Source organism: Patagioenas fasciata, chromosome 2 (assembly GCF_037038585.1).
Source record: "Patagioenas fasciata isolate bPatFas1 chromosome 2, bPatFas1.hap1, whole genome shotgun sequence".
Classification (NCBI taxonomy): domain Eukaryota; kingdom Metazoa; phylum Chordata; class Aves; order Columbiformes; family Columbidae; genus Patagioenas; species Patagioenas fasciata.
Window position 1 is genome coordinate 84,233,555 of NC_092521.1, and position 24,785 is coordinate 84,258,339.

The 24,785-nt window shown below is 36.9% G+C and overlaps 2 long non-coding RNA genes across 2 annotated transcripts in view; one reads left to right on the top strand and one right to left on the bottom strand.

Annotated features, from left to right (window-relative positions):
- The window catches only part of LOC139827396 (uncharacterized), a 51,296-nt gene extending 48,758 nt beyond the window's left edge, over positions 1-2,538 (top strand). The window contains exon 5 of the long non-coding RNA XR_011737928.1: positions 1,769-2,538. This is a non-coding gene — a long non-coding RNA (uncharacterized lncRNA). The remainder of the gene's footprint in view (positions 1-1,768) is intronic.
- Positions 2,539-7,097: 4,559 nt separating this feature from the next.
- On the bottom strand, positions 7,098-23,766 carry LOC139827395 (uncharacterized). Its single transcript, XR_011737925.1, has 4 exons — positions 23,505-23,766; positions 20,095-20,181; positions 15,252-15,368; positions 7,098-9,449 (listed from the first exon to the last, which is right to left on the bottom strand). It is a non-coding gene; the product is annotated as an uncharacterized lncRNA (long non-coding RNA).
- Between the last annotated feature and the right edge of the window lie 1,019 nt (positions 23,767-24,785).

Here is a 24,785-nt window from a genome sequence, read left to right on the forward strand (position 1 = left end):
ACTGCCAACTGTTGTACCAGGGACTATTCTCACTAATATTTCTGGTTGTTACTTTTTGGATTGCTGTTTCCTGGCACAGTAGTAAGATCCCCATAGAAAACACTAGCATCCATGACTTCATTAGGTTGCTAATTGGAATTTACCAGTCACAAGGGAAACCTTGAAGCTTTCCTTGGCTATATCTCCTGCAATGAGCAGAAACACTTCTGTGAGAGGCTCTTTTTGTGGTGTTTCACCCAAATTGCTTCTCTCTGAGAGCAGAGAGTGAAGTTCACTACCCTAGAGAGTTTTCTTCTAATCCCTTGCTCCATCAAGGGTCCCTTATGAACTGACATTAAGTGTAAGAGAGAAAGCAGTCCCTGAAGGGACTCTAAGCTGTCTCTTTGCCAAATAAAACCAGGTTTTCAAGCTCTTAGGATAATTTGACAACCCACCCTTCTTTAAAGTACAGTTTCTCTCGGATATTTATACCATAAATCAGAAACAAAGCCACATACTGTAGAGATGAATTATGATAACAGTTAGAACATCACTTCCCCCATGAAATCATATGACCTTTCCTTAGAAAACCTCATAGATGTGGACTGTGTGGGCGAGAAGAAAGTGTCTATAATTTTATTAAGATTCTCTACAAAATTCTTTGCCCTTGAGTTCTATTAGCCTCCCAAATCCTGTTCCCTAAAGGATTGTGAGGTTGTATTCGCTGTTTTGATTGTATCTATTTTTATGTCCCTTTTGAAATTTTTCTTTACCTCCTTCTCTGCCTACGACATTTAAGTACTTACATACATTAACATAAAAGCAACCACTTCTACATTTTCAGTTAGCTAGCTACGGGCAATTCTTCAGATAACAGGCTTGCTGCTTCCCCTCAAGATATTTTTTCCCAAGTGGGATTGAAGCATCACCGAAGTTTTGATATCATCTGAAAAAGACCTTGTGTATTAGTTGGATGACACCAGAGGAGTGTCTCAAATGCAGGAGGTCTGAGTACCCATTGGTGAGCTACTATGCTGGTGTTACTACAATTCAGGACCATGATGGCCTGAATCATTCACTGGCCTTTCTGTCCTGGAAGACAGCTGAAGCACATGATAACCTCTCATTTCTGCTGAAAAGGTCAGCTGCAAGAAAGAATGATAACTCTCTAAACAATGAACGGTCATTTGTTTTATAAGTTGTATGCTCCAGTTTCTTGTCAAGCTGCCAGAGATTTCTTTCTGCTCATTGATCCTTGAATTGTTCTACAATGTTGATGTGACTTGCAAGGTCTGGGTTCTGAGTAGATTCACTGAAATTGCTTGTAAATATATACTGATCACTGATTTTTTTCAATTATTAATAAATAATAATACAAAAATGATAATAATTGTGAGTGAACCTGACTTACCACTTGATTGCTTTCACTTTTCTTTTGGAACATTAAGAATGGGAGTTAATTTAAATTGTATGTATTATTCAGGGCATGTCTTTTAAGAATCTGATGGCATCATTAATATACATGTAGAGGGCAATTTTATAGACACATGTTTGATATATAATGATTTGGAACATGCAACAAGTAATGATTCCTTCTTTTGTGAAGTTGTAATTAAGTTATTAAAAATTCATCCTTCAAAATATGAAAATACATTTGCTCATGCATCAATTTCTTTTAAACATGATGCACATTTTAAAATTTGCATTAAAAATACTATGACTTGCCTTATGGTTCCTACTAGTCACTTTGTTGATATGGTGAACAAGAGAGCCATGTTTTGTTTTTCAGGAACTAGATACCATTGCCAAGGATTATTTGATGTTCTGCCTCTCTCTGACTCTGGCAATGCTGTGGCTGAGCTGACATATTTCATAAAATGGTAAGGGTATATCAGCCCCCAGCAAAGGTGTAGACTCTGATGTCTCTGGTACTTGTTCCTATCCTATTGAACTGCTAAACACTGAAGAGGATGCGGCTGATCTGGACAAAGGAGTAGCAATTAATTAATGGGAAGAGACTTTTCTTACACTGTTGTTCAGTGTACTGTGTGATGATGCAATATATGTTGTCTTTCCAGAAAGTTCAACCCCTGGAGGGCTTTTAGCATTATACTTAGAGTATATGGGAAAGATAAAATGAAGCTGATGGACCTGATGCAAACTGTGGCTTCTCTCATTGCCATCTGGGATTTTCCAGACAGGCAGATAGTCACTGGTGTTGAGCAAGGTCCCTGCATTAACAGAGATTTGTTTTCTAGTGACTCATGGGAACAGTTTTGGTTGACTTGTTTGATTTGCATGGCTTCACATTTGTTGAGTTTTGTTTTGAATTCTGGACTTAAGTTTATTTAAATTCTCCAAAGTGATGTTCATTGAAGTTGCCAAGTTTCACTTGGCTTTGTGTTGAAAGTGATGGTATTCTGGCAATTTTTCTGGATTAGTAAAAGGATTAAGGTCTGTTAATTCATCAGTATTAGAGACAAGCGCTTCATACTGTTAGAAAGCTGCATAGACAACTTTTTCCTCTGTCCCATAGGAGGGGGCTTCTGTTTCTAGACATTATAGGTCCTGTGACATAAAGCATTAATCCTGGAATATTATTCAATATAGAAAAGTTATTTCTGGAAGTCTTTAGATCTTTCCAAAATGCATAAGCTTTTATCTTTCCTTTTAAGAATTTTAAAATGGGACTTACTAAGAAAACCCTGTATCTTTGTGAGGGATATATGATATGCAACACCAATAAAATTTCACATATTTCAAATGCTGCTAAGAGACTATGTCTGTGATGTGTGGTCTTTCACTTTACAGAAATATACTCTGGCATGACATAAAGCTTTTACCTAGTCTGTATGAAATAATTTGCCTAATGTGATTGTGGTTTTGCTGTTCATGGGTAATACAGCTATCTTAAACTCATGTTTGAGAAAGACTTACTTATTTTCCATCATTGAAGTGGGGTGGCTGAACAGCGGAAATCTCTGTGGAAATTCTTCCTGGCTCATCTAACTCCAGAGGAGATTTCTGCTGGAGAAGATTCCCGCATGATCTTTGTTGAATAGGATGCAGCTGGGAAGGAAAATTTCTGGACTGTTAAAAACCAACTTCACAGTGAGTATTAATGTTTAGTAAATGCATCTGCTAGAATCCTATTGCTGAAAAAATGGTAAATAATAATAAGGTGACAGTTGGAACAAATTTGTTTAAAATTACAAGTGAATTTGCGTAGGGAGGGAAATATTTACCTCCTCTCTTTCTCACTTCTCCATTTCTACTAGGACTACTTCTGACGTCATTGGTCTTTGAGCATTGATGGTGAATGCCTTTAATAAAAATAAGTCAGCACCTACAAATGCTTTGCATTTACCCTTTTACGAGAACAGTTCCCTGACAAAATTGCCTGTCAGTCTGCTGTCTAGCACTGAACAAAAAGGTATGTCCAATAATCTGTGAAAGCATTGGAGTTATAGATACTTGTTTTGTAAGCAGAAATTTCCCACAGTTTCTGTTGGTCCCATTATTTTATGAGACCACAAGTTATAATAAAGTACCTTTTTTTTCTTTATAAAAATAAAAGTGTTTACTCAGTTTAATTTCCACTAAATTCAAGCACTTCCTATAAAATAATACACTATAGCATTTTAGACTTTTATAAAATGAGGCATTTATAATTTTCAACCTCAAAGAAATTGAAAATGTTTCTGTAAGGCCTTTACTTTTAAGACAGGAAGATGAATGGTTGCTGTGCTGGAAGCGACACAGACAACAGATAAAGCTGACGTGACAGAAGTCAATTGTTACATGACATAAGTGGTTTATCAATGCATTTCATTGCATTGATAATATCTGAAAGGGTTATTAATTTGATTGAGATCATCTCTACAACACACACACACAAATGATTTGTCACCAAAGAGTAGTCCAGACATTTGAAAACCATGTTTGCAACACATACCCCTTTCATATCATGTCAGAAAACATTCTTCCTACTTTTGAGATCTTCCTCCCCTAAGACACAGCATCATTAACTGCTCCAGGTTAGTTTCTGATGGCCTCTTTCAATTAAGCAGCACATGTGTGCTGCTTATATGTTCCCAGCTGTAGAACTCATGACATGGGAAATTTGCATTCAATATAACTAAAGCTACTAAAAGCTGTTTTCAAGTAGAGAATATATTTGAGATTTTACTTTTTTTAAAATACAAATTCGGAGGTGTTTTGTGTGTTCACAGCAAGGAGTCTTTGTTTAATAACAGTTTATACTGAATGTAATTTGTAACACAGAATTATGAATATTTCAGTGAGGTCTGCAGTCAAATATCCTAAAACATGTTCCATGACCCAATATGTAAATCAGCTCTGGGATGTGAGAGGGCTTTTGGGGCTTATTCTACATAGATTTAGACTCTTTTAGCAGAGTTTATTTATTAAACATTATGACATTGATTTTTTCACCACTTTTGAAATTCAGGAGGGTATTTTATTTTCTTTAGGGAAACAGTTAAGAAGTAGGTCAGAAACTATGACTGCAAAGAGGCCACTCCAGGGAAAGGAAAGGTTACATTTAGCTCTCATAAGTAAAATACAAAGGGTTGGGAGATTGATGTCATTTGTGAAAGAAGAACCTCTTCTGAGTTGATGTTTTACATTGAGCTATTCAATATGTCTCAGTTGTTGTTCTTTGACAATATTAAGGTTAAAGAATGGAATTCTGACTATTACATGATTAAGGCAGTTAAATTGGAGGCTATTGGAGGAATTATAATTTATATTGCATAGACAAGTCCAGAAGCATATTCTAGGGATAAAAAATGTCATGTAACAGGATCAATATTTCCAAAATTGTATGATGCAAATTTGGTGGCTCTGTGAAATCACAAAATCCACATAATACAACAAATAATTTTGGCAATTGCCACAATAAAAATTGATACAGATTACTGGGCTATATTCTGCTTTGCAGCTTGTGAAATTCTTGCTGGAAATAGGAAATAGATTAGATTAAAATTGAACCAAATCATATTGCAAACCTAAACAGGAATAAATCTGTTTAAAATTGCAAGTGAAGGCTTACGCTTCTCCAGGTAGCAGCTTGTATTCATGAAAAGTATATGTAAACATGTGCCAGTTTGTCAGGTGAGAACAGCTGAGTTTGGGGCATTTTTATTTTTATCTTTCTCCCTCAAATATCTTTGAACTCCAAAAGAAACAGGGAGATCCCCACTGACTTCAAATAGAGAAATGGACAAATTAAGCAACTGCAAACACACACATACAAAGTAGTGACATTGTTTATTTAAGTCTTTAGCCAGCGGGCTCTGTAAGAACCTGGGAGCTGCTGGTACTTGTGACTGAGGGCAGAGACCACAAGATACCATGGTTGCAGCATGTTGTCTTACACAGTCAGTGTGTGTGGGAAGATGATAGCTTGGAAAACCTTTTTTTTTCTTCACAAGAAAGAGGGACTAATGAAGCCAGAGTGCTCCCTCCATTTTTAGGGTTGTCTCTGCTCTGCAGGGCCATGAGCTGTGGCTGTGTGTGTGGAGGGAATGTGCTCTCAGGAAGGGCAGAAGTCAGCATGTTCCTTCTGCAAAAGCTGGAGAATTGCAGAGGAACGGTTTGGGCCAATAAAGCAGTGTCATTTTACATCAGTGGAAAATTGGCACCTCTCTTTCTTTCTCTGAAATGCAGCACTTCAGTGCTGACCTCTGCTCAAAATAAAGCATGGTGAACCTATAATTAGGAGAAGTTCAAGTGACTTGCACAACAGAAAAAGAAGAGTTGTGGGTTCACTTACACAGTATTCTCTTAGGCTGCCGTTGAAGCCTTCTGGCATTTCTGTCTTGTTCTGTCTTCCTGCCTGTCTCCACCTTTTGCCCTTAAAGTCCTGGAGCTCAAAGTCATAGTGTTTTTTATGACTTTCAGTTTTTACTAAGAAAAATAAAGTTATTTTCTTGTCCTAAAAGCTGCAGAGATGAGCTTGGAAATGTGCTTTTTGAAGTCTCAGGAATAAGGAGTCACACAATCTTAAAATATTTGGGAATACCAGTATTACTCCAAATAAGAAGTCACCAGATGCCTGTATCAGTATGCTTCTGAATTAGACAGTAAGCCTGGACTCAAAATATAACCGTTTCACAATAGTATTAAATGTGCTTCCTCTGTTGGTACCTTACTCTTTTCTGTATAAACAACTTCTAAGAGCTTCTTTTCCATCCTTATTAAAACAAACACTAGCTTTTGTAGTCAAAAAGAAAATGAGTAGCAAGTGAAGACTTATTTTTACTGATGCAGAGAACGAATGATTATTTAACTAAAGACCTCAGAAATTGTTTTCTACTAATCCCTATAATTCCTCACAAATATTAACAGTAGTTTATGAAAAATAGAATTTTGAAATTCTAAGTTTTCTGAAAAAATGACCTTTTGTCATCTTTCTTATTAATACCTTTGTACATGTACATGTGAGTCTGGGAAACATATGCATCAAAGTGCACATGCAAGTATACCTGCGTGTATTAATTACCAGATCATACCTGTTACCCATTTAAGACATGTTATGTGATACATAAAGCAGACAAATTCATGTTTGAATATACATTAAGATTATAAGGGACAGTCTGGTCACTCAGATGACACAGCATAACTAATTTAATTTTCTCAGAAATCTCTGCAGCTAAGCCTTGTAACATATATATGAAACGAAGCATCTCTTTCAAAAGAGACACAGGCAACTCTATAGCACTGAGTTTGGGTGTTTCAAGCTATACCCATTAACTTCCTCTAAGAATCACGGTGAGATGATGTGTTGTAAAAAAGGTGTTGGTACCTGTTCTGTCAGCAGTTCTTGGAATGAGGTCCCAGTTTGGGACAGATGTTAAATTTGCAACACCTTGTTCTGTAACTATTGTTGTTCAGATATTTATTTCTGCAGATGCCTTCTTGCTTCTTCAGTTCTGTGTTTTTTCTATATAATCTTTTAACTTTATTACCACAAAGCTTTCAAACACAAATCATTCAGTAGTGTGGCTTCATCCATTTCCTGGAAGCCATTGCAAACAATATGCTTTTCAAGCATTCAACATTTTCACAAATGTTTTGTTTTATTCTTGTCTGTTTTCACAATTAAATCAGACTGACAGGGTCAAGAATACCCATGATACAAACCACTCTCTGTAATAAGCAGGCCCTCCCAAAGGAAATCTGAAGTCTGGTGAATGCCAACAAGAGAGAATACCAATGGGTTTAACTCTGTTCAGCTAAATGGCCAAATCTGTGGTGAGATCAGAGCTGGTTGAGGTATGAGTGAAGTCATCTCCCTTCTCCTAGATTAAAGCACAGCAGTTACATATGTCACACCTCTTTGCCCTGACTGCTGTGCAACTTTGTAAAGCTTTGACTTTGTGGAGTACCCGAAGACAAACACCGACACTTGGCGGACTTGGAGCTGTGGAGGTTGCTGTGGTCATGGTCGGAGGCAGGATATGGGAACAGTAGGAGAAGGCACTTCAATAGGGAAGCCACATTTATTTTTCCTATGAGTTGAATCTAGGGCTTTTTTTTAATCTAACTTGAAAACAGATATTAGGTATTTCTGTATAAAACAAATTAATTTTCATTATTTTGCATCTACCACCATGTAATTTTGTATCTTAATTTTGGTATTAGAAGAAGCAGAGGGTTATCTTCAACTCATCTTCTCTGTATCTTTCCTCATTTCATAATTCTGTATTTTTTAACCTTTTCTTCAGTCTCTTATTTATGTTATTTGTTAGTTGTTTGGGTTTTTCTTCCTTTATCAGCTTGTCCTGAATTAAAGCCAAAACTGGATCCTCCTGAGATTTACATAACCAGATGGTACTACGTTTGGCATCTTCCATTCCTCTGATATCAAGGCTAATCACACGCTATGTTTAGTAGTTCATCAATTTCAGATCTGAACAGTGTTCTTTAGAAATCCTGAGTGAATATCACTCTGTCCTTGTAGTTTGTTATTGCTCATTTATCAATTTATTCTAAAAGCTTTCCTGTCAACATTTCTGTTAGAGGCACTTCTAGGATTTTCTTCTGTAAATAAGGAGTCTGGTATGAAAATATCCTTTCCTCCAGTGTTAGCTCTATGGAAAACATGTGTTTAGTTCTTCTGCTATTACCACTCCAAAGGAGATCCCGGTCTTTTTCATCTCTCGCTTGGGAGCATGTTATCTCTGCACTCTTCAAGTCTCTCTCAAGAAATTTCACATGCTCTGGTTCCAGAATGGACACAAATGTAACTCATCAGTGTATGAAAGATGGTTCAGGGAGTGTACAGACTGTTTTTACTGGGAAGTTGTCTATTTGGGAAATATCACATTCAGTACAGGATGTACAGGATATCACAAAACTCTGTGCTCTTTCCCTGAGTGCAAAACGTAGTACTTGTTAATGATACATTTGTGTGGCATGGTTAACTCTGCTTTGAGTGAGTCTTGTCTGAAAATACTTGCAGTACATGAGGCCTTGTTTATAATAATTACACATCAGCGAAAGACCATGTTTTATTTCAAACACAGAACTTGGAGTAGGACAGGCTACAAAAATCCCTTCTCAGTATTTGGTAAGAATATCCATGAGGAAGTTTGAGATACAGTAAATTGTGAGCTGTGAAGTTCTCTGCTAGTTTGAAGTGTATTGAATTTACTAGTTAAACAAGGTTGGAAGAGTCTGGAGCTGATAGAAAGTTAGACATTAGTAGCATTTAAAAAACTTGATATGAGTGAAAATGTTGGAAAATGCCTTGTAGGAGATAAGTAATACAAACATATGGGGGTGGGGGAAAAACTATTAACCTCAGGATGGTTTGTAAACATGCCATTTATATATCTCTCAGTAATGCTGATTCTGGGATGTTATTTCACAGTTTTTCTGCTGGCTGCATCAGCAAGGCATTGGGATGCTTACAATGAAAGTGTTTCAGCATATTTCTTCAGCTAGAATCTCCTTTTTATTCCAGTCAGGACAGAATAAAACTCATCTGAAAAATCCAAGAGGGGGACGGAAATGCTGACACTTTAAATGCCCAGTTAAAAAAAATTGATGCCCATGCTACTTTTCATTCCCACAGCTCCAGAATACATTAAGTATGTTCTCTTTAAGGACAGCTTGTGTCATTGTCAGCTACGTTCTTGATGTCTAGTTGCCTTGTGTCTGTTTCTGTGTAGGGTTTTAATCATTGAGAGTATACCTGAGCATTCGTTGCTTTCTTGTTATTTCTCATGGTTACTTCTTTTTCTATTGCTATTGTTCAATATGTTTTAAATGGTTTCTGCTGTGGCCATATTTGCTCTTGAATCAAAAGGGAATAGTTGATGAAAATATAATTGAGGGAAAGTTTTTTGAATTTTTTTCAGTTAAGCTCAACATGTTTTGCAGGATTTTTATCCAGTAGAGAAGAGCTACTGCTGAGTAGATTATCACATTCCATTGTCATCCTGGAAAGAGAAAACACAGTCTATGAATAAAGGAATGAATTAAAGTGCCACAAAATGCAATAAATTTTATTTTAATTCTAAATGAAATTGTTGTCATTTGACCCAGTATATGATTTGTATTCAGAGGTGGTACCATTGCTCCAGTAAGTCTATTAATACTGTAGCAGTATGGTTTTCACTCCTTTCATCTCTCTGAGTCTTTTACCAATTCTTTGTTTCTTTTCTCTATTTTTTCTTAATTTTTGCTTGGGATAGGAACAGCAACAGATCTCCTCTTCTAGTGACTTATCTTTTCCTTTTTCAAAAACTATCATCCTGCAATGTATGACTCTTTGAAATTACCAAGTTTCGAAGCAAATAATGCAATCCCTTGGAGAAATTTGAGTCTTCCTTTCCTAGTGCTATAAACCTCCCTGTTCTCCTGGCTAGAAAATGAGAAACCAGTCTGTGAAACCTGATCTGTTTATTTTCCTGAGCCCTCTGTTAATTTACTAGCAAGTTGCACATTCAGGAAAACTGTACAGAGACTGATGGTTATTCAAAGTTGCTCAAAATTTTAGAGCATTAGGAAATAACCTACCTGGCGTAGAGTTAGTGGGTAGGGGTTTAGAGAAGGCAACTTACCTTTTTACTATCCAGCTACACTAAATGTGTTAATATTTCAACGGTCCTGAAAGACAAGATGTACATCTGGCGGTCTATCAGAGTACACTAGAGAAATACTCATAATGTAAATATGAAGCATTTAAGAATGTCTTTCCTTCAAAATATACGCCTGTCTCATTCACATAATTAATTCAGATAGAGAGCTACTTGCAGAGGATTTAATAAAACATTAACTAGTCTTTTTGAAGGGTTAACTTTCAACCAATTTAATTTTTATTTTGATGAAAAAAATTCTCTTCAACCAGTAATTCTGAAAAAACACTGTGCAGATGGAAACCTTAGAACTGGGCTGGCTGACAGTGAAAAGACAGTCACTAGGAGTATTCAGCAAGAGTCAAGTGGAAAGTAGTCTTTATCTTGTCTAAAGTAGATGTTTGGCCCCTTCTCTGTTATTTCTTAATGTTAATCCTGAAGACTAAATAGTTGCTGCTCATGAAAAGAAATGAAGACCTACAAGCTCAGCTGGATGCAAAATGACAAAGAGCTGTTAGAGTCAGTACAGCAGTACTGATTTAGACCACTGGAGGAAATGTAACTGAACTAAATTACCTAAATGAAATCAGCTGCTTACAAAATCTTGCAACTACATGTCTCAATAATTTTCAGAGCTGATGGTAGTCATAAGTTCTTATGCTATCTCAAGCCTCGTTAAGTTTTCAGATTTGCGGATTCAAGACCTAATTGATTAAAGAAATGTCAGTGGCCGATGTGTAGAGGGAAAGATTGTGGAGGCATAGGGAACAGGTTAAGGAAGTCTCCAAAAGGAATTTTCAGTGTTGTTACTAAATATAATTTCTTTTCTTATATTTTTGTCATTAAAAATCATGTGTTAGAAGAGAAGAAAGAGGCAGAGAAACTGTTTAACTAAGCTGCTTTCACAAGTGAGACTTGTGAAAGGGCCAGACCTCTGCAGTTTGTCGTCTCACACAAATATCGCTGTCAGAGGCTGGAGCATCATTTTCCATTGAAGTGACTACAGCAGGCAGGATGGAGCATCTTCTGTGAAATGTTTTTATGGCCTCTTTCCCTTGTATTTGTTTTTTATGGAAATTCAGAACATCTCATGCACTTTTTCATATTAACAGAATATAACTTCAGGACAGCACGTAAACCCAAACTCATTTATTCTTGTTTCAAAATCTTTCTCACTCCCCTCCCCCTTGTTTGTTTGTTTGTTTGTTTGTTTGTTTTTCCTGAGCAAGATGCAAAACGGTCTCAGAAACACAACGCTAAAACAGCCTGTTAAATTCTGATGTATCCCGGCACGTGTAATTTCCTCCTCCTTCACTTTAAAGATAATTTTGGAGGTTAATGAACTTAAATGTAATACTTTAAAATAATCACTAGAGATAACAGGAAAAAATCAAGCAGCTCCCAAGACTGGAAGGAAATGTTTGATCCTAGACTCACAGGCTCATTTAAATTCACTACTGTAAGTCCATCACTTTCAACTATTGATCTATGATAAGACATTTTGATTAATTTTTCCTTAGAAAAATTCACTAGCATTGGAGAAGATTCAGCATGCAGCACAGAAGAGCTTCTTAATTTGACTGATTAGACCAATTTACTTAGGCTTTCCTAAAAAAATGAGAGGATGCACTGTAAATCTTTGACTTCATCTCTGAAATGTTTAGTCAGACCCTGGCAATTAATACATACACTGCTTTCTCAGAATGACATATATCGTGCAGTGCTCTTTACAAGAAACATTTGTATCTGTATATTTTTGTTTTCTCATCCAGCTGTGACAAATTCAGTTAGCTAATGTCTCCCTTACTTCCTTGCCACAGCTACGCATACTGTACTCATGGATTGGTAGAAGAAGCAATTCCTATCTATCTCTTACCCTCTGGGGTGTCAGTGAGATGAGACAAAGTCTGTGTGGAGTTTGACCTGAGGAGGTTTCCTGTCACTTGTTGTCCTCCTGTGCAGTCTATTAGGATGGCAGTATTTACATACTGCTTGACATCTAGAAATATGTCCTAGAAAAGTAAGGGCTGAGGAAACAAACTTTTGCTTCTTGAGGAAAGACCTGTATTCTTGTTTTTTTTTTTTTTTTTTTTTTTTTTTTAGCTGGACATACAGGGATCATATGGAAATGCCAAGATTTAGCAATTTCTATGTCATCTTTGTGATCACAGCTTTAAAAAAAAATACTTTTTGTATCCTTTCTCAATGACCTTAGATGGGAAAGAGAGTCTTGCTTGAAAAAATGTTTCAAGATCAGCCAGGATGAGCTTGATTATGACTCTCAAGATATTGGGACACAGGGATACGCCGGGTTTTCTCCCCTCAAGACAAAATTGAAAATAGTCTGCTGTTTTAATTAATCAATTAGTTCAGTTTTTGAAATGTTGGCTTGTTAGGGTTCAGATTTTTGAACTCTGGGTTTTCCTTAGGTCCCAGAACATCAAATAACTTTCCTGAAATTCTTGAAACTTGCTTGAGATCGGTTGGCCATGTCACATATGTATTCTCTTAACTTATTAACTATCAAAATTACTTTAAAATAATCGATGAAAGTACCACATGAGTGGTATGATTTGAAGTGATTGTGTCCCTCTGACTGTTCTTGAGCAACAGGATAAAACACCTGTTCTTGCAAGTAGACAAGTAAAATAATATGTTTCAATAGAGTTCCTACTTCTTCTCTCTGTTGCCACTGGTGACCCAAATGTGGAAGGTTTCAAGGCATAGTACATACTTATTACAGGAGGTTTCTTCACTGCTTCTGAATTTAGTTAGACAGAAAGAGGGGAAATAATTTGTTTAGATTTGCAGATTCAGTTGTTGTGCCCTGAATATTTCTTTAAAGCTTCGTATAACAGTGTTTTATTGCAATTTTGCTTATTGATGTTCATTGACTGCTGTAACTGAGATGCATTTGAAATGCAGGAGATTAATTTCAGTATATCTGAATTCTGCTTTTCTTGCTGTGACTTTTTTAGAAATCAAACTTTATGTGCCACCCTAGTCACTACTCCCAGCCCTGATATTGTCCTGGTGATTCAAACCTTAGGCTTTTACTCATATCAGAGATGTCTACAAATCTCACAGGTTTCCCACTATTGAAGCATAATATAGCCTCCAACAGTTAGTAAAGGTGGGAAAAAAAGAAGGAGTTAGGAAGATGCTAGTTGCACTTATATTTTATTTGTTCTTTTAATCTTTTCAGAATATACCTAGTAGGTTGTTGAATGGCTTTACAAATTGCTTGCCCAGCTGCATAAATTGTGGAGAAAATAATAAGAATTAAGAACATTGAATAATTTATCATAAAAAGTGAAATTTGTCAAATAAATTATTCAGTGATACTATCTGACAGCTGTGACTGTGGGGCTTAATTAATGAATGTATGCAAAACACTTTAATCTTCAGTTTATGATAGAGACTGGTTGACAAAGATGCACACAGGAACAGGGGCCTGAATCTATGGGGTCTAAGAAGTCTACGAGATCTCTTGCAGTAGAGTAAAAAAAAAAAAAAGAAAAGTATTGTCCACAACGTATTGTAGTAAGTGTCAGCTCTTGCCAGCTCATTGGATATGTTGATCTTCTATTATTCAAATTACAAATATAAACCTTAAAACTTTTAGATACCATTGACTGTACTGTTCTTGGTGGGCATGAGTTTTTCGTGGTATCTACCAAATAGACATAATCTGGTCAGAAAAGTTTTGCATTTTACTTGAGTGTCTAAGGAGGGGGTTCCTTTATCCCCCAGCCTTGATTTTGTGTACACTGATCACATCCTTGAAAAGACTGCAATTGACCACATTTGTTCACATCCAGCTTCCCTCTAGCTGGTGCAGATATCTCACAATTTGTGTATATCTTCTTCCAAACAAATCTTGTAGTGGCTATTCCCTTGAAAAAGCACAAGAGAAATCATCTCCATAATCTACTGAATTAAACTGACAATCTCTTGAAAGCTTTATAGTGCTTTTAGACCAAACTCTAAAGTAGTTTTCCCTTCATGAGGAATTCTGTTCCTTGTCCACTCTGGTATTAATGGTTCCTTTTGGTGGAAGCCCCAGGGGAGAGGCCAAAGCCTGAACTACTATAGATTGTAGTTTATTTTTCTGACTTGTATTCAGTACAAAATTCTTACCAGTTCAGAATCAGTGCACAATCCTAGACTTAGGCTGTTTACCATTGCATATTACTTAGATAAAACTTGGAAACTTCTATCTTAATCCTTGTGGCGTCCTCATAAGTGTTCTGTCCACCTAGAAACTCTAAAATAAGTTGTTTCTATGAATTTACTGGCAATATTTTGTTTTACGTTTTTTTTTTTTCTTGAAAAATGTGTCACTTGCTTCTGAAGCTGCATCCATATGCGATGCAAAAATTACTCTGGCAATCCCAGATTTTAATTAAAAGAAGAATAAGCAGGTGCATTAGAACTCTAAAACACCTTCATCCATTAGCAACTATTGTTCTGATCACATCAATAACTTTCATACTGTTTTGAAAGTCTAGAACACTTTTTGCTAAAGTTACCTTTTTTTTTTTTTTTTTTTACATTCATTATGCCAACATCATAGCAGTCCCAGAGAAATGATCAACTTTTTACCTGTTTATTTCCTCCAAGCTTCTTCCTTGAACTAAGTTCCTTGGAGAACAGAGAGGTTGTAGTAATATCAATTGCACAGAAGACTGCTTTATGCAGAAGCATTATTCTTGCTAAACAAGCTAACATTTACGTTGAAATGGTTCCCAGTTAATTATGAATATGTATGACCACCAAATGGTCATTTGGCTTAAATGCAAAAAAATATTCCTATGGTCCAGAAAAGAAGCCTGATATCTGTTTTTCTTATAAAGTATGGGCTTATAGCTTTTGGAAATTGCTAGAGCCCATATATGTGCTCAAAATAGTGTGAATGTACTTCCATGTGTGTTTTCAACTTGCAGCAATTAGATAGGCAGACAAAGTAGCACTTCTTCTCCTTATTGAGTTTATCTCAATTTTAAACTTTATTTGAAGAAAATAAAACCTCCTGGGACAGACCTCTTCCCTGCCCTCCTTCCCCTTCCCCTCCAAAGACAATAAAAGTGCAGCCTGAGGTCAGGAAAACCTTAATTCTCAGTGACCATGTCCAGTCAAAGTATACTGGCACCAATAACTTACTGCATAAAAAAGATGCTGGAGAAGTCTACAGCTTTTGGTATTCAGTAGTGTTCAGCCAGTCACACAACCTTAGGAGAGTCTATTCACTTTACTGGTGAAATAGCATGGTGATTTTTTCTGCAGTGCAATAGAAAAAGAGACAAACCCCACACAATCATTTAACAACAGAAAACAGAAAACATGGCAAGTTAGAAAAAAGTGTATTGATTAATCTCAATAAGGAGAAGTCGGCTGAAGCCCCTTTTCTTCCCTTTTCTTCTTCTTTCTTTTGCTTCCATTTTTTTTTTCTTGTCCTTTTCACTGATTTCCTTTAGATTTATTCTACTTCTGGAGTAATTTTTGAAGACTATTGGCAGCACAGAGACTGTACCATTTAGAAGTCATGTGCAGCTTTATCTGTAATAATATATGATTGATTAAGTGATAATGTACAATATGTCTTAAGCATGGCAAAATGAGACCTTTGAAAAATTTGAAAACTTAGCAAGATAGATAGCCTTTCTTGAATTACACAAAATAACTGGTTAATTCTTAATCAAAAATTTGATGACTGATGCATTAAAATTTGAAATGTTTTAAACCCATGAGTTTCTAACAGGAGAAAGACTTTGCTGTATCACTAAAGAATGATATTCAAGTCCTTCTTAGCTCTTGCTTACCTAGGATGAGGTTTATTCTAAGAAGAAATACTTTTTATTTTTATATTAAGTCCATTTATCATAACTGATAGTGTTTGGCTTGCTTTCTTTCTTTCATATGTAAAATGCTACATAAGACATTAAGACCAGACCTCACTGATTCCTTATTTGTTTGTGTGAGGCAGAGAGTAAAATTACATATTTAGAAGTAATTCCATAAATGTAAATTTTAACTGACACAAATCAACAGGAACTAGATTATCTAATCAGTTCTCAGCTCATAACCTCCCTCTAAATTTAACTGAAGTGGTAGGGACTATTTTTTTCTGGAGTCTGACCGAGGTGTCATTTTCAATCCACACTTCTTTTTGTTTATGTATTTTTGAGTGTCTGATATCATCTCCTCTTCTGTCGGTGCTGAACTGTAAGTTGGTGTTAAAGGTCTAGCAAACTGTTCTGGGTAATCTGATCATTGACCAATATGTTAACAGTGCCGTAGCTTGTCCATTTTGATGGTCATTTTCAGTTGCAGGTCCGCATAGGAAATAGAGTGAGACACATGATATATTTTATACCAGCTGTGAAAGAATGAAGACTACTTAGCTTCAGCTTAGGAGAGAATTTCAGCAACTGCATATTAATGAAGCCATACAACATAATCATGTGCTTAGTCTTACGCCAAACGTGGTGAATTGAGGCCTCAGTTTACTTGACCTCCACAGGAAATAATCCGGTCAGCCAGAGGTGAAAGTGTCCATAATCAAATCACAAAAACCTTAATAATTCCAACCCCCTTGTAGTCACTTCGCTAATTTCAATTAGCAATCCATCAACCCTGAAAAGTAAGGCAGGGAAAGAGATGTGTTTAGCTCCTTCCTGCTCCTGGGAAGCTAGTCGCTGAATATGTTACTTTAATAAAACCCATGGGAAACTTGGAAGGCTTGGATTTGTTCTATTGTTATTAAAAGAACATTTTAGTAGAGTGCATAATCTGATTTTGTTCTGCTTGTCATTTGATCAAGTAAACTTGATTTCCACATATGCAATTGCCTTTGCCTGCAAAGCTGCTTCACTCCTTTAAATAATAATTTCATTTTCGTTCAGTTTTTACAGAGAACATTGGATTCCTTTTTGTGTTTCAAAATCATGGACTAAGCAAAATGCAGGGCTTGTGTTGCTGGGCCTAATTTCCATTGACATTATGGCCTACTGGCATGAATCAAATTCTATAACAGGACCATGTAGTTGATGTGGATAGAGTTGAGGTCCAGTCTCAGACTTTTTTACTTTTCTACAGGACAGTAGTAGCAAACTAGCATCAGGTCCTTGTGATATATTTTGGTCTGCAGTAACAGTACTAGTAATAGCTGAATATCATCTGAAGGGAATGGTTTTACCTATTCTAACATCAGCACACAAGGGAGGTAACATCACACAGCTGGACAATCCAAAAAGTTTTCTAAATCAGACAGATTTTATAGTGAAGGGTCAGAGCAAAGTGACTATTTCCTATATATTAAAACACTAATTGTGTGGGCTATTTTGCTACTTTTTACTGAAGACAATGTAAACATGGAAACATTTGAAAGCAAATTGATCTAGGGGTCATCCATCACTGCATATTTTACAGATTTGGTTCTGGTGAACACAAAGAAATGAAGTGCATCCAATGTATTTATCCACTAGACTGGTAATAAAATGCAATATTGAACTTTCTGCTTTACTGCCTCTCTTAAAAGTAGAAGGCAGAGACTGCTAGTCAACACTCTTGAGTGTCAGTCCAGCTCTGCTCCTATTAGTGTGGCTTGGGGCATGGAGGTTGGGAAAATCCCATAAGAAGAGAATCTCTCTGCTCTTTTCCCATTGAGATATCAAAATTTACATCACACCTGCAAAAAATCCCAGGGTTAATGAATATCTCTAGTGAGTCTTGAGGTTGATAAGAACTTGCGATTTTTAAAAATGTGTTTTCTCTGCAACTTTTAGTTCTGCTACCGTCTTTTAGACTCTGTGACAATATACCTTGATTGCAGTTGTTCTCCCAGGATTCACCTCTCTTGGTTAGCTCTACTGTCAGTTCCTACACCGTTTTACACCGTTTTAGCTTTTTTTTTTTTTTGTTCTTTTTTTTTTTTTTGAAGACATATTGTTCTTTTCAGTTGGCTCTTAGTTTTACAACACTCATCCCAAACAGCTCCTGTCTGACTCCATTTCTCTTTCTCTGTGTTCCCTTCTGAACACGCTTTGTCCATTCTTGCAATCTCTGTTGCACTGTTGGTCTGGCATGAATGCTATCAATGGTACAAATGCTTGGATAAATTGAGCACACATATTTCTACCTTCATCCTCTAAGTCCATAGTAATGTGGTAAAATTAACAGACAAACTGTGGAAAGATCTAATGAAAATGCATGTCATAAAAACAATGCCTTTTCAAGGGCAGTTTAATTGAATGAAATATCCACATTTACAACTTGATCTTTAAACTTGTACACCAATTTTTGATATAAAAAAAAATAATGTGTGCAGTTTGTATTTTTTTTTTTTTTTAACTACAAGAGAATAAGGCATCTCAATTTGCTTGGAGAATATGAGCTCTGTTGTTTTGGAAGCAAATGCTCATATGTGGTAAACCACATGTACAAATTAAAAACATGTATTTTAAAAACTGGAATCCAGAGTGCTATGTTTTCACATGGGAAGCATAGAAAATAGTCTTGTGAAATGTCATTGAAAAGGCTAGTAATAAGAGAGAACGTTGATAGTGACACATAAAATAATGACTAATTTTAACACATGCTGTGTCACTGTATCAGAGAGGAACAAAGGAGATCCAATGAATTTGGAAGGAAACAAATTTAAAACTAATAAAATGAATTTCCCTTTAGTACAATGACTAACTGGCATACTTAAGTCATTACCACAAGATACAGTATCAGAAATAAACATTTCTGTGAATAAGGAGAACAGTTATATTAGGCTGGATAGAAAATTTATGTGGGATATAAACCCTCATGATTCAGGACATAAACCAGCTACTAAATAACAGGGGTTGGCAAGACATGTTCCTTACAGACACAGTAATCTTATATGGTGATTCTCATACTTTGCTGTGACACACTTCGAGGTACCAGTAAGTCTTGAAGAAAAGGCACCAAATTAGGTGGAACAGTGATATAATTAAACATGGCATTTCTTTTGCTCAAGCATGCTGTTTCTGAGCAGGAACTTTCACAAGAAGTACCAGATATCTCTAATGTTTAGATTATGCTGAACATAAAAGAAACTTTAAATCTTTTACCTGATTTTTTTTTTTTTAAAAAAGATAAAATATAGTTTCATACTCAGTCCTCTGTCCTAGTATTCCTAGTTTCCTATCTGATGAATTGACTCACTTCAGATAGCCCTGATAATTTCACACATTAAGTCATGTCTCTCTTTGCACTTCCTTTTCCTTACTTAACTTCACACCCTGAATTTAAAGTAGTGCTCACGGCAACTGCTTGTGGTTTGTCCTGTCAGTTCCTGAATGGGAAAACATGTGATATGGCAAACTTCTTGTCCTACTTATCTTCATTCAAAACATTTTACCCTTTTAATCCTACAGGGACATTTTGCAGAAACTTCACACCTTCATGTCACTTTCTGTTTAGTTTCAAGGTTGCCTGAATTGCAATTAATCGACATCTGGACTTTCATTTGAGACAATGTCACTTCCTAAGAACATTTCCGGATGACACAGTTATCTTTTAGGCTCTGCAGTTTAATTAGAGATTCCAATTAATTATTCTTCATGTCCCTTCATATTTCTTGTGCTTTGCAGTGGCAAGTCCTCCTTACCCTAAGGGTTCAGAGAAGAATTTTGTCAGGATTTGCTGTCTTCTTCCAACTAAGTGGAAAAATGGCCTACATTAAGTAAACTGCTATCATGATCATCTGTTTGTTTACTTTCTTACTGTGAGAGGATTTAATTACAGAAATTGCTGTAGAAGATTCGGATTGTCTTATTTTAAATGCAGAAGTGAACCAAGCTCTTAGAAAGATCTACATGTAGGAAAAGATGTAGTCTTGAAACCTGACCAAATATAAGATCAGGAGTTTCCCATGTTGTCTCGATTTCTACTGTTGCTTTCTACTTTATCCATACCTGAATCTCTTTAATTCAGTGTTCTTCTGCCTCATCTCAGAAAGCACGTTTAATCTTACCTTATTTCACAGGTTGCTAGTGTGAACATCGGATAAATAGAACTGCATATGCAGCAGCAGAAAACAATTTCTCATGTATTTTCTTGTCTGTAGGAAGAAGAGAAGAATAAAAGGCAGAGATTTGTATTACTAGCACTTGATGTTAAATGAAAGAATAACAAAAAATAGTAGGACTCAGAAGATCATTTGAATTCCATCCCTTCACTTTAGAATGAAATCAGCCATAAGTATGTCTTCTGTAGTAGGTGATTGTGCAAGATGCTTTTGAAGGCCTCTAGTGATGGAGGATCCTCAGCTTTCATGCACGTGGTATTCCAGGATTTTCTTCATCCTGCTGGTTCTCCTCGTGGCTCACCGACATCTTGCTTGTTGCTGTTGAACTTCCATAGTTCTTATGACAGCAAAGAATATAAAAAGCAATGGATACCTTTCTTCTTTGCTTTTGGCTTTTGCACAGCTGAAGTCTGTTTTGGCCTCCACTTTGTTTTCTTTAGCCTAACAGTGTCAATTCTTTAATCCTTTCGTGGGTAATGTTTTCTAAATCATTGCTGCTTCAGTCTTCTGTATTTTTTTTTTATGAATCAGCCTCTTTCTTGATTTGTTGTCCCCAAACAAGACGCTGTTTACGGGATGAACTGCATGAAAGGACTATTATCTAAACATCAGATACTAGAAAATAATCTCAACCACCAGTTTGGTTGCAAGAAAGGTTCTTGTTTAGCAAGGAATTTTGACTTTTGTGGTAATCTCCTGCAGTCCCTGAATTCTTATTGGAAGGAACATGTTTCAGCTGGATTTTCCCCACTTCGTCCTTCTGAGGTAGTTGCCCCATTTAGTTTCATCTTTTTCTTTTTCAGACCATTTCTCCAGTTTGGCAGAATCATTAAGAATTATAATCCTGGTCGCTGCTATGCTAACTGTTCTTGCTAGCTTTGTGTTACCCTCATTCCAGACCTTAATCAAAATGTTTCATAAAACCAGAACAAGATCAGACCCTTTCTGTACTCAGCCTGATATGTCCTTGCATTTTGATAATTTTCAAGCAATTAAGGTTCTCTTACAGCAGTTCAACTAGGCCTTATCTATTAAATCTCTCATATCTTCCTAGTTTGGTTCTGGGGATATTACGTAAGGCTATGTCAAAAGTCTAAATGACATCAAGGTATGACACCTACTGCTTTTCCTTTATTTGCGAAACTAATTGCTTATTGTATAACAAAATGACAATTGTTTGACATGGTATGTTCTTGACAAATCTGTGTTTGCTATCACCTGTTCCCTTGTGATCTTTCAGCAGTTTCAGGACTCATATCAAGTCTCTGTGTTGGGTGCAGGTGACCAAGTGTTGCCCCTGGGGGACTGATGGGTTGACCCCTGTGAGGAGCAGCCAGTTCTGGCCCATGCCAGACACAGCCGGTTCCAGCGGCTCCAGCGGCCCCAGCACAGGACACAGCTGAGCCCCTCAGCCATGGGCGGGGAAAGCCTGGGCAAGAAAGAGCAAAACGCTGCCTGGCAGCCAGGGCTGAGGAAACCATGTGAGAAACAGCCCTGCCAGCCTTGAAGGGAGAGCAGGAGGAGGGGAAGAGCTGTTCCCAGTGCCCCCGCAGAGATTCCCCTGTGGCCCCGGGGAAGACCCCAGTCAGGAAGAAAGAATTATAGAATGATAGACTCATAGAACAGTTCAGGTTGGAAAAGACCCTCAAGATCACTGAGTCAAACCATAACCTAACTCTGGCACTAAACCATGTCCTGAAGAACCTCATCTACATGTCTTTTAAACACTTCCAGCAGACGGTAACTCCACTGCTTCCCTGGGCAGCCTGTTCCACTGCTTCATAACCTTTTCCATGAAATAATTTTTCCTAACATCCAATATGAACCTTCCCTGGCACAAGTTCAGGCCATTTCTTACTGAAACTGAGAGGAGACCTTCTTGCTCTCTACAACTACCTGAAAGAAGGTTGTAGCATGGAGGGTGTTGGTCTCTTCTCCCAGTTAGCAAGTAAACTGACTTTTTTTTTTTTTTCATCAATACATCTATTGTCATTGACTACACAAAATCAAAGTCAAAGGGTGATGAAGAAGCCAATATGCTGTGTCAGTGCTCCTGAAGGATTTCCATGTGCATGGACAATGTTCATCACCTAAGCCTTTTTCTGTTCCACCTTTTTTTTTTTTTTTTCCCTGCAACACAAAGCAGCTGTAAATGAATGGCAGGATCTGGAAGTTTGTGTAAGTTAGCAAAGCATTATTTCTTCCTTTCTTAAGACACTTTGATCTATGAAAAGCAAGAAAGAGTATAGCTGCAGGCTGTAAGAATATCCTGATACCTCTAAACTGTGCAAAGTAAAATGCCTTTGATAGAGAAATTGTCATGTATTCCGTGTGTCTACAGTATAAGTTATTGTCTATGGCATAGTTGGACGTTGCAAAATAGCACCTCTTGATTGAAATTGTGCGGCCTGATAACTCCATTCTGTTTAGGATAAACAAGATAAAGCCCTCTGCTTTGTATAAGCCTCCAAATTTTTTTTTTTTTTTTTTCAAATCAGATCTTTGTGCCTCAAGCAAATGAATCTTCCGGACTCTTCTGACAGACAGTGAGGTGTAGAATCAATTTCATTTTAGCTATGGATCAAGCCCTGAACAGAAGGCTTAGACCTAAGCAAAGAAACTATTTGAGGAGAAGGAAAATATGTACATGGTAATTATCAATAGGAAATGCTTGTCACAAAAAAAAATACCTGACTCCATTATTCTTAGGAAAGACCTCTCACAAGACTGATTTTGGACCGCCTGATTTTGCCACAAAAGGTAACTGTGTGTAAGTCAGCACAGAATCTACGTAAATATATAAAATATACACATACAGTAAAAGCATTAGTCAGATAGAAACAGCAGATGAGCCGGAGTAAGCACAGTGTGAAACTATTTCAGCAAGGCAAATTCAAAGCAAACACTGAAACAAATGAGGTGGCAGACAACAGTATGAATGTTAATGAACCAAAAGCAATACAGCAGAAAACTATTAAGTGCAGTTGTGGTGCATACACAATATATTGCTTTAAAAGGTGCTTTCCTTTATTGGTGGAATGTAAAGATGTAAAATTTCATGAAATATTTATGAAAAGTTCAGTCCAAATACCTCATTGCTCATCAATGCCACATGACTGTGTTTGGAATAGCTACAAAAATCCATAAACCTTTTAACTAAAATTTCAGGAATCATTCAGATGAGTTTAGGAAAAAAAGTGTCCGGAAACATCAATAGTGATTGTGAATTCTCACTAGATTTTTAAGCCATCAGCAGGATTTTGGAGTCTGCAGAGCTCTATTTCAGCAGCTATTTTGTCTCAGTCAAATTATTCTGACTCAGCATTCAGCTGTTATCTATCTCAGTTTACACGTACCTTGCTGACCAGCCCCCAGTAGGCTGTTGTTGCCTTAGACAAGCTTTAGGCCACCAGTCTTCTGCACATGCAAGCCCAACTTGCAGAACCCTTTCACAATGCAAAGTACTTGTGCACTTGATCAGCTCCTTTGGGAAGGGAGAGGCGAATCTCACAACTTTGTCTCTTCTTTACTTCCTCCCTTCCAGCCTGGATTTAGCTTACAGGGGAAATGCCTGGAAATAAGGCACTTCACAGGGTAAAAACCTCATTATGAGCAGCCTGTGTTAAGTTAAGCAAAGTAAAAAAAGTGGACGGCTTTATTCCTGGTGACCCAGTATATTTTTGTGAATCATTTACAGCAGTCTAATTCTATGCCATCACTTGCATATTTTGCTCAATACTCAATTTGCTTTGAAAACAGCACCATTGTGCCATAAAAGTGATATATGCACCTCTTTTGGACATCTTCCTATTTTAATGGTCCTGAAACTTGAAAGAAGTTGAAACGTATGCACTTCTAGCTTTCAGTTATCCCTGTTAAATGTGTTAACCAGAAGCTAAATAAAATAAGCTGGCTCTCAGAGTGCTAAAACCAATTCAGACGTGTAGAACACAAATTATGGGTTGGCAATATATGTATCAGGTTTGCAGAACTTCTGCATTACATAATTGCTTTATCTCAGCAGATTTCAGTGGAATAGGTGCTACTCTCTTAATAAAATTAAACTAGTGACATCTGGAGAAGAAATACTGTCCAAAATGATACAATTCCAGCATAAAATCATGAAATAAAAGCAAATCAATTTATTATTACTTCTTGTAACCTAGCCAGCGCTATTGCTCAAGAAAACAGAAGCTACCATCCATCTGAGATGCTGTGAGGCCTTTGGCATATGCAAGGGCTACTGCACCTTCTCCTGTGTTGCTTCATTACGGGTGTGCAGTGCCCATCCATGCAAAGCAGTTCGTTATGGTGCTAAGCAATATTTCTAAGATGGCGATGGTCCCCCTTCAGGCTTGGGAGTGGGGATCCAGAGTTGCTAGCACTTTACATCACATTTGCACTTGCTGTGGACATTTTTTTAATAAAAGTGGAAGACATCAGGCAGTAGATAGTCAAGATTCATCCTCAGAACTCCTTCATGTGATCCAAGAAGGCTCTTCTGTCACAACAGCTAAGCATCTCTTAGTCTTACAGCAGCAGATTTTCTTGCTGTTTGCTTATGACAAGCTGTCTCTGATGGTTACTTCTTGTCTTGCTTTGGTAAAAATCCATCTGTCACCTACCTGGAAGATGAA